This window comes from Rutidosis leptorrhynchoides, chromosome 9 (genome assembly GCF_046630445.1).
Source record: "Rutidosis leptorrhynchoides isolate AG116_Rl617_1_P2 chromosome 9, CSIRO_AGI_Rlap_v1, whole genome shotgun sequence".
NCBI lineage: Eukaryota > Viridiplantae > Streptophyta > Magnoliopsida > Asterales > Asteraceae > Rutidosis > Rutidosis leptorrhynchoides.
Window position 1 is genome coordinate 346,384,670 of NC_092341.1, and position 12,247 is coordinate 346,396,916.

Consider the following 12,247-nt stretch of genomic DNA (forward strand, 5'->3'; position numbering starts at 1 on the left):
TTCTCCGATCCTTTGGGTATTTCATCCTTTAAATTTTCCTCTTTTAAAACTCCTTGTTGCGCCTCCTTTATTTGAGTAGTAAGGTTATTATGAATCATTATATTCATAGATTTTACTCGAATGGGTTCTCTGTCCTTCCTGCTCAAGGCATCGGCTACCACATTTGCCTTCCCCGAGTGGTAACGAATCTCAAAATCGTAATCATTCAACAATTCAATCCACCTACGCTGCCTCATATTCAGTTGTTTCTGAATAAATATGTGTTAAAGACTTTTGTGGTCGGTATATATAATACTTTTGACCCCATATAAGTAGTGCCTCCAAGTCTTTAATGCAAAAACAACCGCGCCTAATTCCAAATCATGCGTTGTATAATTTTGTTCGTGAATCTTCAATTGTCTTGACGCATAAGCAATCACCTTCATTCGTTGCATTAATACATAACCGAGACCTTGCTTTGATGCATCACAATAAATCACAAAATCATCATTCCCTTCAGGCAATGACAATATAGGTGTCGTAGTTAGCTTTTTCTTCAATAACTGAAACGCTTTCTCTTGTTCATCATTCCATTCAAATTTCTTCCCTTTATGCGTTAATGCAGTCAAGGGTTTTGCTATTCTGGAAAAGTCTTGGATGAACCTTCTGTAGTAACCAGCTAGTCCTAAAAACTGACGTATGTTTTTCGGAGTTTTCGGGGTTTCCCACTTTTCAACAGTTTCTATCTTTGTCGGATCCACTTTAATACCTTCTTTGTTCACTATGTGACCGAGGAATTGAACTTCTTCCAACCAAAATGCACACTTTGAAAACTTAGCGTACAATTCTTCCTTCCTCAATACTTCTAACACCTTTCTCAAATGTTCACCGTGTTCTTGGTCATTCTTTGAGTAAATAAGTATGTCATCAATGAAAACAATGACAAACTTTTCAAGGTATGGTCCACACACTCGGTTCATAAGGTCCATGAACACAGCTGGTGCATTAGTTAAACCAAACGGCATGACCATAAACTCGTAATGACCGTAACGTGTTCTGAAAGCAGTCTTTGGAATATCATCTTCTTTCACCCGCATTTGATGATACCCGGAACGTAAGTCAATCTTTGAATAAACAGACGAGCCTTGTAGTTGATCAAATAAGTCGTCGATTCTCGGTAGTGGGTAGCGGTTCTTGATGGTAAGTTTGTTCAACTCTCGGTAGTCGATACACAACCTGAATGTACCATCTTTCTTCTTGACAAACAAAACAGGAGCTCCCCACGGTGATGTGCTTGGTCGAATGAAACCACGCTTTAAAAGTTCTTGTAATTGGCTTTGCAGTTCTTTCATCTCGCTGGGTGCGAGTCTGTAAGGAGCACGAGCTATTGGTGCAGCTCCTGGTACAAGATCTATTTGAAATTCAACGGATCGATGTGGGGGCAATCCCGGTAATTCTTTCGGAAATACATCGGGAAATTCTTTTGCAATGGGAACATCATTGATGCTCTTTTCTTCAGTTTGTACTTTCTCGACGTGTGCTAGAACAGCATAGCAACCTTTTCTTATTAGTTTTTGTGCCTTCAAATTACTAATAAGATGTAGCTTCGTGTTGCCCTTTTCTCCGTACACCATTAAGGGTTTTCCTTTTTCTCGTATAATGCGAATTGCATTTTTGTAACAAACGATCTCTGCTTTCACTTCTTTCAACCAGTCCATACCGATTATCACATCAAAACTCCCTAACTCTACTGGTATCAAATCAATCTTAAATGTTTCACTAACCAGTTTAATTTCTCGATTCCGACATATATTATCTGCTTAAATTAATTTACCATTTGCTAATTCGAGTAAAAATTTACTATCCAAAGGCGTCAATGGACAACTTAATTTAGCACAAAAATCTCTACTCATATAGCTTCTATCCGCACCCGAATCAAATAAAACGTAAGCAGATTTATTGTCAATAAGAAACGTACCCGTAACAAGCTCCGGGTCTTCCTGTGCCTCTGCCACATTAATATTGAAAACTCTTCCGCGGCCTTGTCCATTTGTGTTCTCCTGGTTCGGGCAATTTCTAATAATGTGGCCCGGTTTTCCACATTTATAACAAACTACATTGGCATAACTTGCTCCGACACTACTTGCTCCGCTATTACTCGTTCCGACACCATTTGTTCCTTTCGTTCTATTAACCCCTGGTCCGTAGACCTCACACTTCGCCGCGCTATGACCATATCTTTTACACTTGTTGCAAAATTTGGTGCAGAACCCCGAGTGATACTTTTCACACCTTTGGCATAGGTGCTTCTGATTGTTGTTGTTGTTGCGGTTATTATTGTTGTTGGGATGATTGTTGTAGTTGCTGTTGTTGTTGTTGTTGTTGTTGTTGTTGGGCCGTTTGTTGTAGTTGCGATTGATGTTGCGATTGTTGGGATAATTATTGCGATTATTGTTGTAATTGCTATTGTTGTTGTATTGGTGATTCTTATCACCGTTTTCCTCCCACTTTCTTTTGACTTGCTTCACATTGGCCTCTTCAGCAGTCTGTTCTTTAATTCTTTCTTCAATATGGTTCACTAGTTTTTGAGCCATTCTACATGCCTGTTGTATGGAGGCGGGCTCGTGTGAACTTATATCTTCTTGGATTCTTTCCGGTAATCCTTTCACAAACGTGTCGATCTTCTCTTCCTCATCTTCGAATGCTCCCGGACACAATAGGCACAATTCTGTGAATCGTCTTTCGTACGTGGTAATATCAAATCCTTGGGTTCGTAACCCTCTAAGTTCTGTCTTGAGCTTATTGACCTCGGTTCTGGGACGGTATTTCTCGTTCATCAAGTGCTTGAATGCTGACCACGGTAGTGCGTACGCATCGTCTTGTCCCACTTGTTCTAGATAGGTATTCCACCATGTTAACGCAGAACCTGTGAAGGTATGCGTAGCGTACTTCACTTTGTCCTCTTCAGTACACTTACTTATGGCAAACACCGATTCGACCTTCTCAGTCCACCGTTTCAATCCGATCGGTCCTTCGGTTCCATCAAATTCCAAAGGTTTGCAGACAGTGAATTCTTTGTAGGTGCATCCTACACGATTTCCTGTACTGCTAGATCCAAGGTTATTGTTGGTATGTAGCGCAGCCTGTACTGCGGCTATGTTTGAAGCTAGAAAAGTACGGAATTCCTCTTCATTCATATTCACGGTGTGTCGAGTAGTCGGTGCCATTTCCTTCAAAATAGTCAAATGGAACAAGTTAATCATACAGAATATTAAGAGTAGTTAATAGTATTTCGTAGCATAATATGAACTCATTTATAAAAGCTTTTTCTTCATATTAGCGTTTTATAAGTTTAAATTCGGGTAGTACCTACCCGTTAAGTTCATACTTAGTAGCTAATATACAATTCAACTACTACAATTCTATATGAAAAACTGATTATAATAATATTTCGCGTTCAAACTTTTACACAATATTTTACAAACTTACAATACCGCTTATTTTACATATAGCATGAAATATAGGACACAATAAATTTGATACAAGATGGTTGTGAAGATAATTCTAGCTAGTACTCAAGTCGTTCAGCAAAGGCAATAAAGACACGTAATTCATACGTCCAGAAACAAGTCATGCATTCTGGTTTTACTAGGATTACTTCCCATCCTTGGTCTTGTGGAACATAACCGTTATGGCCGTTGATAAGACAGCGTGTTGTAACGTCATCAAAGGGACGAGGGTTACATAATGTCCAACAGTCCCGTAACAATCTAAAAACCTCATTTCTTACCCCAATTACCGACTCCATCACTTGTGGTAACGTTTTGTTTAATAGTTGTAGCCCGATGTTCTTGTTCTCACTTTGGTGAGAAGCGAACATTACTAATCCGTAAGCATAACATGCTTCTTTATGTTGCATGTTAGCCGCTTTTTCTAAATCACGGAGTCCAATATTCGGATATATTGAGTCAAAATAATTTCTTAACCCATTGCGTAAAATAGCATTTGGGTTCCCCGCAATATATGCGTCAAAGTAAACACATCGTAACTTATGGATTTCCCAATGTGATATCCCCCATCTTTCGAACGAAAGCCTTTTATAAACCAAGGCATTCTTGGAACATTCTTCGAATGTCTTACAAACTGATCTCGCCTTAAATAGTTGTGCCGAAGAATTCTGACCGACTCTAGACAAGATTTCATCAATCATGTCTCCGGGTAGGTCTCTTAAAATATTGGGTTGTGTATCCATTTTGTGTTTTTATACTGTAAAATAGACAAGAGTTAGATTCATAAAAAAAATACTTATTAATACAAGCAATTTTTACATATATCATAAAGCATAAGCACACTATATTACATATATTACACCACACGAATACAACTATCTTATTCCGACTCGCTTGTTTCTTCTTCTTCGGTTTTGGTTCGTTTTACCAAGTTTCTAGGGATATATGATGTTCCCCTAATACGAGCCGTCGTTTTTCACATTGGTTTAGAAAAACCTGGTGGTTTAGAGGTTCCCGGGTCATTGTTACAACTTAAGGACTTCGGGGGTTGACGATACATATAAAGTTCATCGGGGTTGGAATTAGATTTCTCTATTTTTATGCCCTTTCCCTTATTATTTTCTTTTTTTGCCTTTTTAAATTCAGTTGGGGTAATTTCTATAACATCATCGGAATTCTCGTCGGAATTCGATTCATCGGAGAATTGGTAATCCTCCCAATATTTTGCTTCCTTGGCGGAAACACCATTGACCATAATTAAACTTGGTCGGTTGGTTGAGGATTTTCTTTTACTTAACCGTTTTATTATTTCCCCCACCGGTTCTATTTCTTCATCCGGTTCCGATTCTTCTTCCGGTTCCGATTCTTCTTCCGGTTCCGACTCTTCTTCCGGTTCCTCTTCGGGAACTTGTGAATCAGTCCACGAATCATTCCAATTTACATTTGACTCTTCATTATTATTAGGTGAGTCAATGGGACTTGTTCTAGAGGTAGACATCTATCACATAATATCAAACGCGTTAAGAGATTAATATATCACATAATATTCACATGTTAAAAATATATAGTTTCAAACAAAATTTGTTAAGCAATCATTTTTCATGTAAACACGGTCGAAGTCCAGACTCACTAATGCATCCTAACAAACTAGATAAGACACACTAATGCAAAATTCTGGTTCTCTAAGACCAACGCTCGGATACCAACTGAAATGTCCCGTTCTTATTGATTAAAAACGTTCCATATTAATTGATTTCGTTGCGAGGTTTTGACCTCTATATGAGACGTTTTTCAAAGACTGCATTCATTTTAAAACAAACCATAACCTTTATTTCATCAATAAAGGTTTAAAAAAGCTTTACGTAGATTATCAAATAATGATAATCTAAAATATCCTGTTTACACACGACCATTACATAATGGTTTACAATACAAATATGTTACAACAAAATAAGTTTCTTGAATGCAGTTTTTACACAATATCATACAAGCATGGACTCCAAATCTCGTCCTTATTTAAGTATGCGACAGCGGAAGCTCTTAATAATCACCTGAGAATAAACATGCTTAAAACGTCAACAAAAATGTTGGTGAGTTATAGGTTTAACCTATATATATCAAATCATAATAATAGACCACAAGATTTCATATTTCAATACACATCCCATACATAGAGATAAAAATCATTCATATGGTGAACACCTGGTAACCAACATTAACAAGATGCATATATAAGAATATCCCCATCATTCCGGGACACCCTTCGGATATGATATAAATTTCGAAGTACTAAAGCATCCGGTACTTTGGATGGGGTTTGTTAGGCCCAATAGATCTATCTTTAGGATTCGCGTCAATTAGGGTGTCTGTTCCCTAATTCTTAGATTACCAGACTTAATAAAAAGGGGCATATTCGATTTTGATAATTCAACCATAGAATGTAGTTTCACGTACTTGTGTCTATTTTGTAAATCATTTATAAAACCTGCATGTATTCTCATCCCAAAAATATTAGATTTTAAAAGTGGGACTATAACTCACTTTCACAGATTTTTACTTCGTCGGGAAGTAAGACTTGGCCACTGGTTGATTCACGAACCTATAACAATATATACATATATATCAAAGTATGTTCAAAATATATTTACAACACTTTTAATATATTTTGATGTTTTAAGTTTATTAAGTCAGCTGTCCTCGTTAGTAACCGACAACTAGTTGTCCACAGTTAGATGTACAGAAATAAATCGATAAATATTATCTTGAATCAATCCACGACCCAGTGTATACGTATCTCAGTATTGATCACAACTCAAACTATATATATTTTGGAATCAACCTCAACCCTGTATAGCTAACTCCAACATTCACATATAGAGTGTCTATGGTTGTTCCGAAATATATATAGATGTGTCGACATGATAGATTGAAACATTGTATACGTGTCTATGGTATCTCAAGATTACATAATATACAATACAAGTTGATTAAGTTATGGTTGGAATAGATTTGTTACCAATTTTCACGTAGCTAAAATGAGAAAAATTATCCAATCTTGTTTTACCCATAACTTCTTCATTTTAAATCCGTTTTGAGTGAATCAAATTGCTATGGTTTCATATTGAACTCTATTTTATGAATCTAAACAGAAAAACTATAGGTTTATAGTCGGAAAAATAAGTTACAAGTCGTTTTTGTAAAGGTAGTCATTTCAGTCGAAAGAACGACGTCTAGATGACCATTTTAGAAAACATACTTCCACTTTGAGTTTAACCATAATTTTTGGATATAGTTTCATGTTCATAATAAAAATCATTTTCTCAGAATAACAACTTTTAAATCAAAGTTTATCATAGTTTTTAATTAACTAACCCAAAACAGCCCGCGGTGTTACTACGACGGCGTAAATCCGGTTTTACGGTGTTTTTCGTGTCTCCAGGTTTTAAATCATTAAGTTAGCATATCATATAGATATAGAACATGTGTTTAGTTGATTTTAAAAGTCAAGTTAGAAGCATTAACTTTTGTTTGCGAACAAGTTTAGAATTAACTAAACTATGTTCTAGTGATTACAAGTTTAAACCTTCGAATAAGATAGCTTTATATGTATGAATCGAATGATGTTATGAACATCATTACTACCTTAAGTTCCTTGGATAAACCTACTGGAAAAGAGAAAAATGGATCTAGCTTCAATGGATCCTTGGATGGCTCGAAGTTCTTGAAGCAGAATCATGACACGAAAACAAGTTCAAGTAAGATCATCACTTGAAATAAGATTGTTATAGTTATAGAAATTGAACCAAAGGTTGAATATGATTATTACCTTGTATTAGAATGATAACCTACTGTAAGAAACAAAGATTTCTTGAGGTTGGATGATCACCTTACAAGATTGGAAGTGAGCTAGCAAACTTGAAAGTATTCTTGATTTTATGTAACTAGAACTTGTAGAATATATGAAGAACACTTAGAACTTGAAGATAGAACTTGAGAGAGATCAATTACATGAAGGAAATTGAAGAATGAAAGTGTTTGTAGGTGTTTTTGGTCGTTGGTGTATGGATTAGATATAAAGGATATGTAATTTTGTTTTCATGTAAATAAGTCATGAATGATTACTCATATTTTTGTAATTTTATGAGATATTTCATGCTAGTTGCCAAATGATGGTTCCCACATGTGTTAGGTGACTCACATGGGCTGCTAAGAGCTGATCATTGGAGTGTATATACCAATAGTACATACATCTAAAAGCTGTGTATTGTACGAGTACGAATACGGGTGCATACGAGTAGAATTGTTGATGAAACTGAACGAGGATGTAATTGTAAGCATTTTTGTTAAGTAGAAGTATTTTGATAAGTGTATTGAAGTCTTTCAAAAGTGTATAAATACATATTAAAACACTACATGTATATACATTTTAACTGAGTCGTTAAGTCATCGTTAGTCGTTACATGTAAGTGTTGTTTTGAAACCTTTAGGTTAACGATCTTGTTAAATGTTGTTAACCCGATGTTTATAATATCAAATGAGATTTTAAATTATTATATTATCATGATATTATCATGTATGAATATCTCTTAATATGATATTTATACATTAAATGTCTTTACAACGATAATCGTTACATATATGTCTCGTTTAAAAATCATTAAGTTAGTAGTCTTGTTTTTACATATGTAGTTCATTGTTAATATACTTAATGATATGTTTACTTATCATAGTATCATGTTAACTATATATATATCCATATATATGTCATCATATAGTTTTTACAAGTTTTAACGTTCGTGAATCACCGGTCAACTTGGGTGGTCAATTGTCTATATGAAACATATTTCAATTAATCAAGTCTTAACAAGTTTGATTGCTTAACATGTTGGAAACATTTAATCATGTAAATATCAATCTCAATTAATATATATAAACATGGAAAAGTTCGGGTCACTACACTAGACATGGATACACTATAAATATATAAAAGATAAAATATGAATGCTCACGTATCAATATTGTGATTCAATATTGCAGGAAAGTATGTAGACGCAACGTAGATGATAAACACTAGGTTTGACTTGCGAACAATACCCACGAACATTACCCATAACCTCCATAGCTATAACCCATAGTTTCCTTAGCTCTATCCCGCTCAAAAACCCGTTTTTGAAAATAACTCGCTCATGACCTTGTCGTAGTATTTTATGTATAATAATAATAATAATAATACTCCTAACTATAAGATTAATAATAATATTAATCTTAATAATAATAATAATAATAATAATAATAATAATAATAATAATAATAATAATAATAATAATAATAATAATAATAATAATAATAATAATAATAATAATAATAATAATAATAATAATAATAATATAAATATATATATTGAGAGCAGATAGATGTGTAACTCGTCGAATAAACTGGCCTTTTTATAGTGCATTTTTGATTTTGACTGCTCCGCAACCGTGGAGCTTTTGTGCCTTACAGCTCCGCGATCGTGGAGCTCCCTGAGCCAGCTCACACCTGATTTGTTTTCTTGTTTGTCGACATATTATTTTATATTTAATATATATAATTTATATTAATTAAATATATATTATATTATATTCTCGTGCATGGTTAACTTGTAATTTTAGCTCCGTTGTCTTGTACGTTGATGCTCGACTTATGTCCCGGTTTCGGTTTCTCTAACGTCCTTTCGTATTCTTAGAAACGCGTACTTTACGTTTTGTGACGTGTACATTTATCAATAATTAGACTTAATCAATGATAAACTATATTACCCGAAGTATAACTTAATCATTTGAGTGTTTTGGTCATTTGCTTCTATAAATCATCTTTTCGTTACCTATTAAAATATATTTAATAATATCGAAACGTTTTATATCAAAATTACGTTCTTTTAACAAAACATTTTAATAATAAAAATTCTATTATATTGAAAACGTTTTCGTACATTAAATATTATGATAGTTAAATAATTAACTTATCAAGAATCACGAGAAAAAATATTGTAAAGCATGCATTGAAAATTAAGCAGGAATCTCTACTACTTTTGTCTAATTCATGTTATTTGACACTTTGTTCTCACTTGTAGATTACACTACTATTTATTCCGAATATTGTTAAAAAGAAAAGTTTTCTTAAATCACAATGGACCTCACAACAGAGATCCGTAACAATAACACAATCTATAATAGATTTGATAAATATCTTTTAATTCCGTAGATGAATATATTAAGAATATATTGAGACAAATACGCTTAATGTAAAGTATTATACATTTAATACTTTGTTAACATTTTCAAGTTTAATATATATATATATATATATATATATATATATATATATATATATATATATATATATATATATATATATATATATATATATATATATATATATATATATATATATATATATATATATATATATATATATATATACATATTCATATCCATTTATATAATCGTTCGTGAATCGTAGAAATTTGGTCGAGGTTAAATAAATACATGAACATAGTTCAAAATTTTGAGATTCAACTTAACAGACTTTGCTTATCGTGTCGGAATCATATAAGATTAAGTTTAAATTTGGTCGAAAATTTCCGGGTCGTCACACGTTCTATGTAAAAAGTAAGTAGTACATGATTAGTTAATGAATGTTGATAAACATTGAGGATTGAATTTTGGAATGAGAGGATCACTTGCGCATAAAGTAAATAATCTTGGCAAGGAAATCGCGGAAAGGTTTACAGCAGTTGACGGTAGTCACCTACCTATCACTGAGAATGTATTGAGAAATGATTGTTCAGGAACTCAACAGACGGTTGAGGTCTCCCCTACTACGATTTATACTCTAGTGAAGGATTGCCAAGTAAGTCCACAAGGTGAGTTTACTCTGTTTGAACCTATACCAGTTTCTATTTAGCTTTATTACTTGGGCCGAAACGCTTTTGGTTAGTCAGGTATCCAAAGGGGGTTGTTCTCACTATGAACGGGTCGAAAATCACCTGCTTGAGAAAGTTATTGAAGGAGACTGCTTCAATGCCAAAGATTAAAATTGCAGTGTGGTTCATCTCTAAGTGTGGTGCATCATCATCAAAGTTGTATTTGTTATTTCATTTCAAGTTTATCTTCATTTATGTTTAAGTTTGCAAAAGCAAAAGAGCAACATCGAAAAAAAAATGTGTGGATTATGTTATTGGTTATTTATTCGTGTATATATGTTTAAGAAGAAATAAAGATGGTGCACCACATCAACTACAACGAATTCGTGCTATACAAGTTTAGACTTCATGTCTATCATAAAGTTAAAGTCTACATGTGAAAGATGATCAAACGCTATGCTGATCAGAACAATTTAAGTTATCTATATCTGAGGGGGAGAAGTGCCAGAGTTTCAGATCTAGAAAACTCAAATGATTCTGTATGTCCTGGAAATCATAATTTTAGCAGGTTTTTGCTTATCATTTAGAGGGACGTTACACTCGGGGTGTTACACTCTTGGAGTGTTACACTCGGGGTGGAGAAATGACTTCTCTTTATTCAAGGATAGAGGAAGGATTGTCTACGTCTCACCTCCCCCATACCTCACTCATGTGGGATTAGGTTTTGTTGTTGTTGTTGTTGTTGTTGTTGTATTTAGAGGGACGTTACATCTATTGTCTGTGATATGGGTTGTGCCGATTGATCTAGATAGCTGGGGATATCTTTTGGAGGATATTCTGATTTAGAATTCAATCACCCCCAAAATCATAATATCATTCCATCATTATTAGCTTTCCGGTCAAGCATGGGGTTTATAGGGACTGATAACTGTGTTCTTACGGAGTATGCAATAAAATTGAGATAAACAAAGCCTTCTGAATCGAAAGATATAAGTTTAAGGTAGAAGATCATGGCTGACAGGGTTGCTAGAAACATCATGAGATGTTCCTGTTCAATCAAATCAAAAGTACATCGAGGTGATAGCGGACATCGTCAATATATTGTGCTCAATTGACTACCTAATAAATTTGTGCGATCTCAAGTGAGGTCTAAGTTTAAGATTATTTGATTTTCGACTAAATTTAAACTTTATCTTTATTTGATTTTGACACGATAAGCAAGGTCTATAAAGTTGAGTCTCAAAGTTTTTGAACTGTTTACATGGAAACATTTGACCTTTGACTATTACCCGGCGATTCACGAACAATTGTGTGTAAATAAATATGTATATATATATATATATATATATATATATATATATATATATATATATATATATATGTATAAATATAAACATAAGTGTATATATAATATTTTGAATTAATAAAATACACTTTAATCAATTGGAATTAAAAATGTAAAATAATATGCAGAATAATTAAGTTACTATTAAAATGAATATATATATAAATATAAATATATATATGATATTATTATCTATAAATATTAACTATTCAATAAATGTCAATATATAATATAATATTACATAAATAATAATATAGTATTATATTAAATTACAAGCTTGAATAAAATTGATATATTAATATTATTATCATTACTTTCATTATAATTATTATTGTTAATATTAAAATTTGTATTAGTAATATTTTTACTACTAATATAAAATATGTATATATAAAATTTGATATGTTTAAGTTGTATTATTATTATTATTATTATTATTATTATTATTATTATTATTATTATTATTATTATCATTAATAATATTAAAATTATTATAAATAGTATTATTAT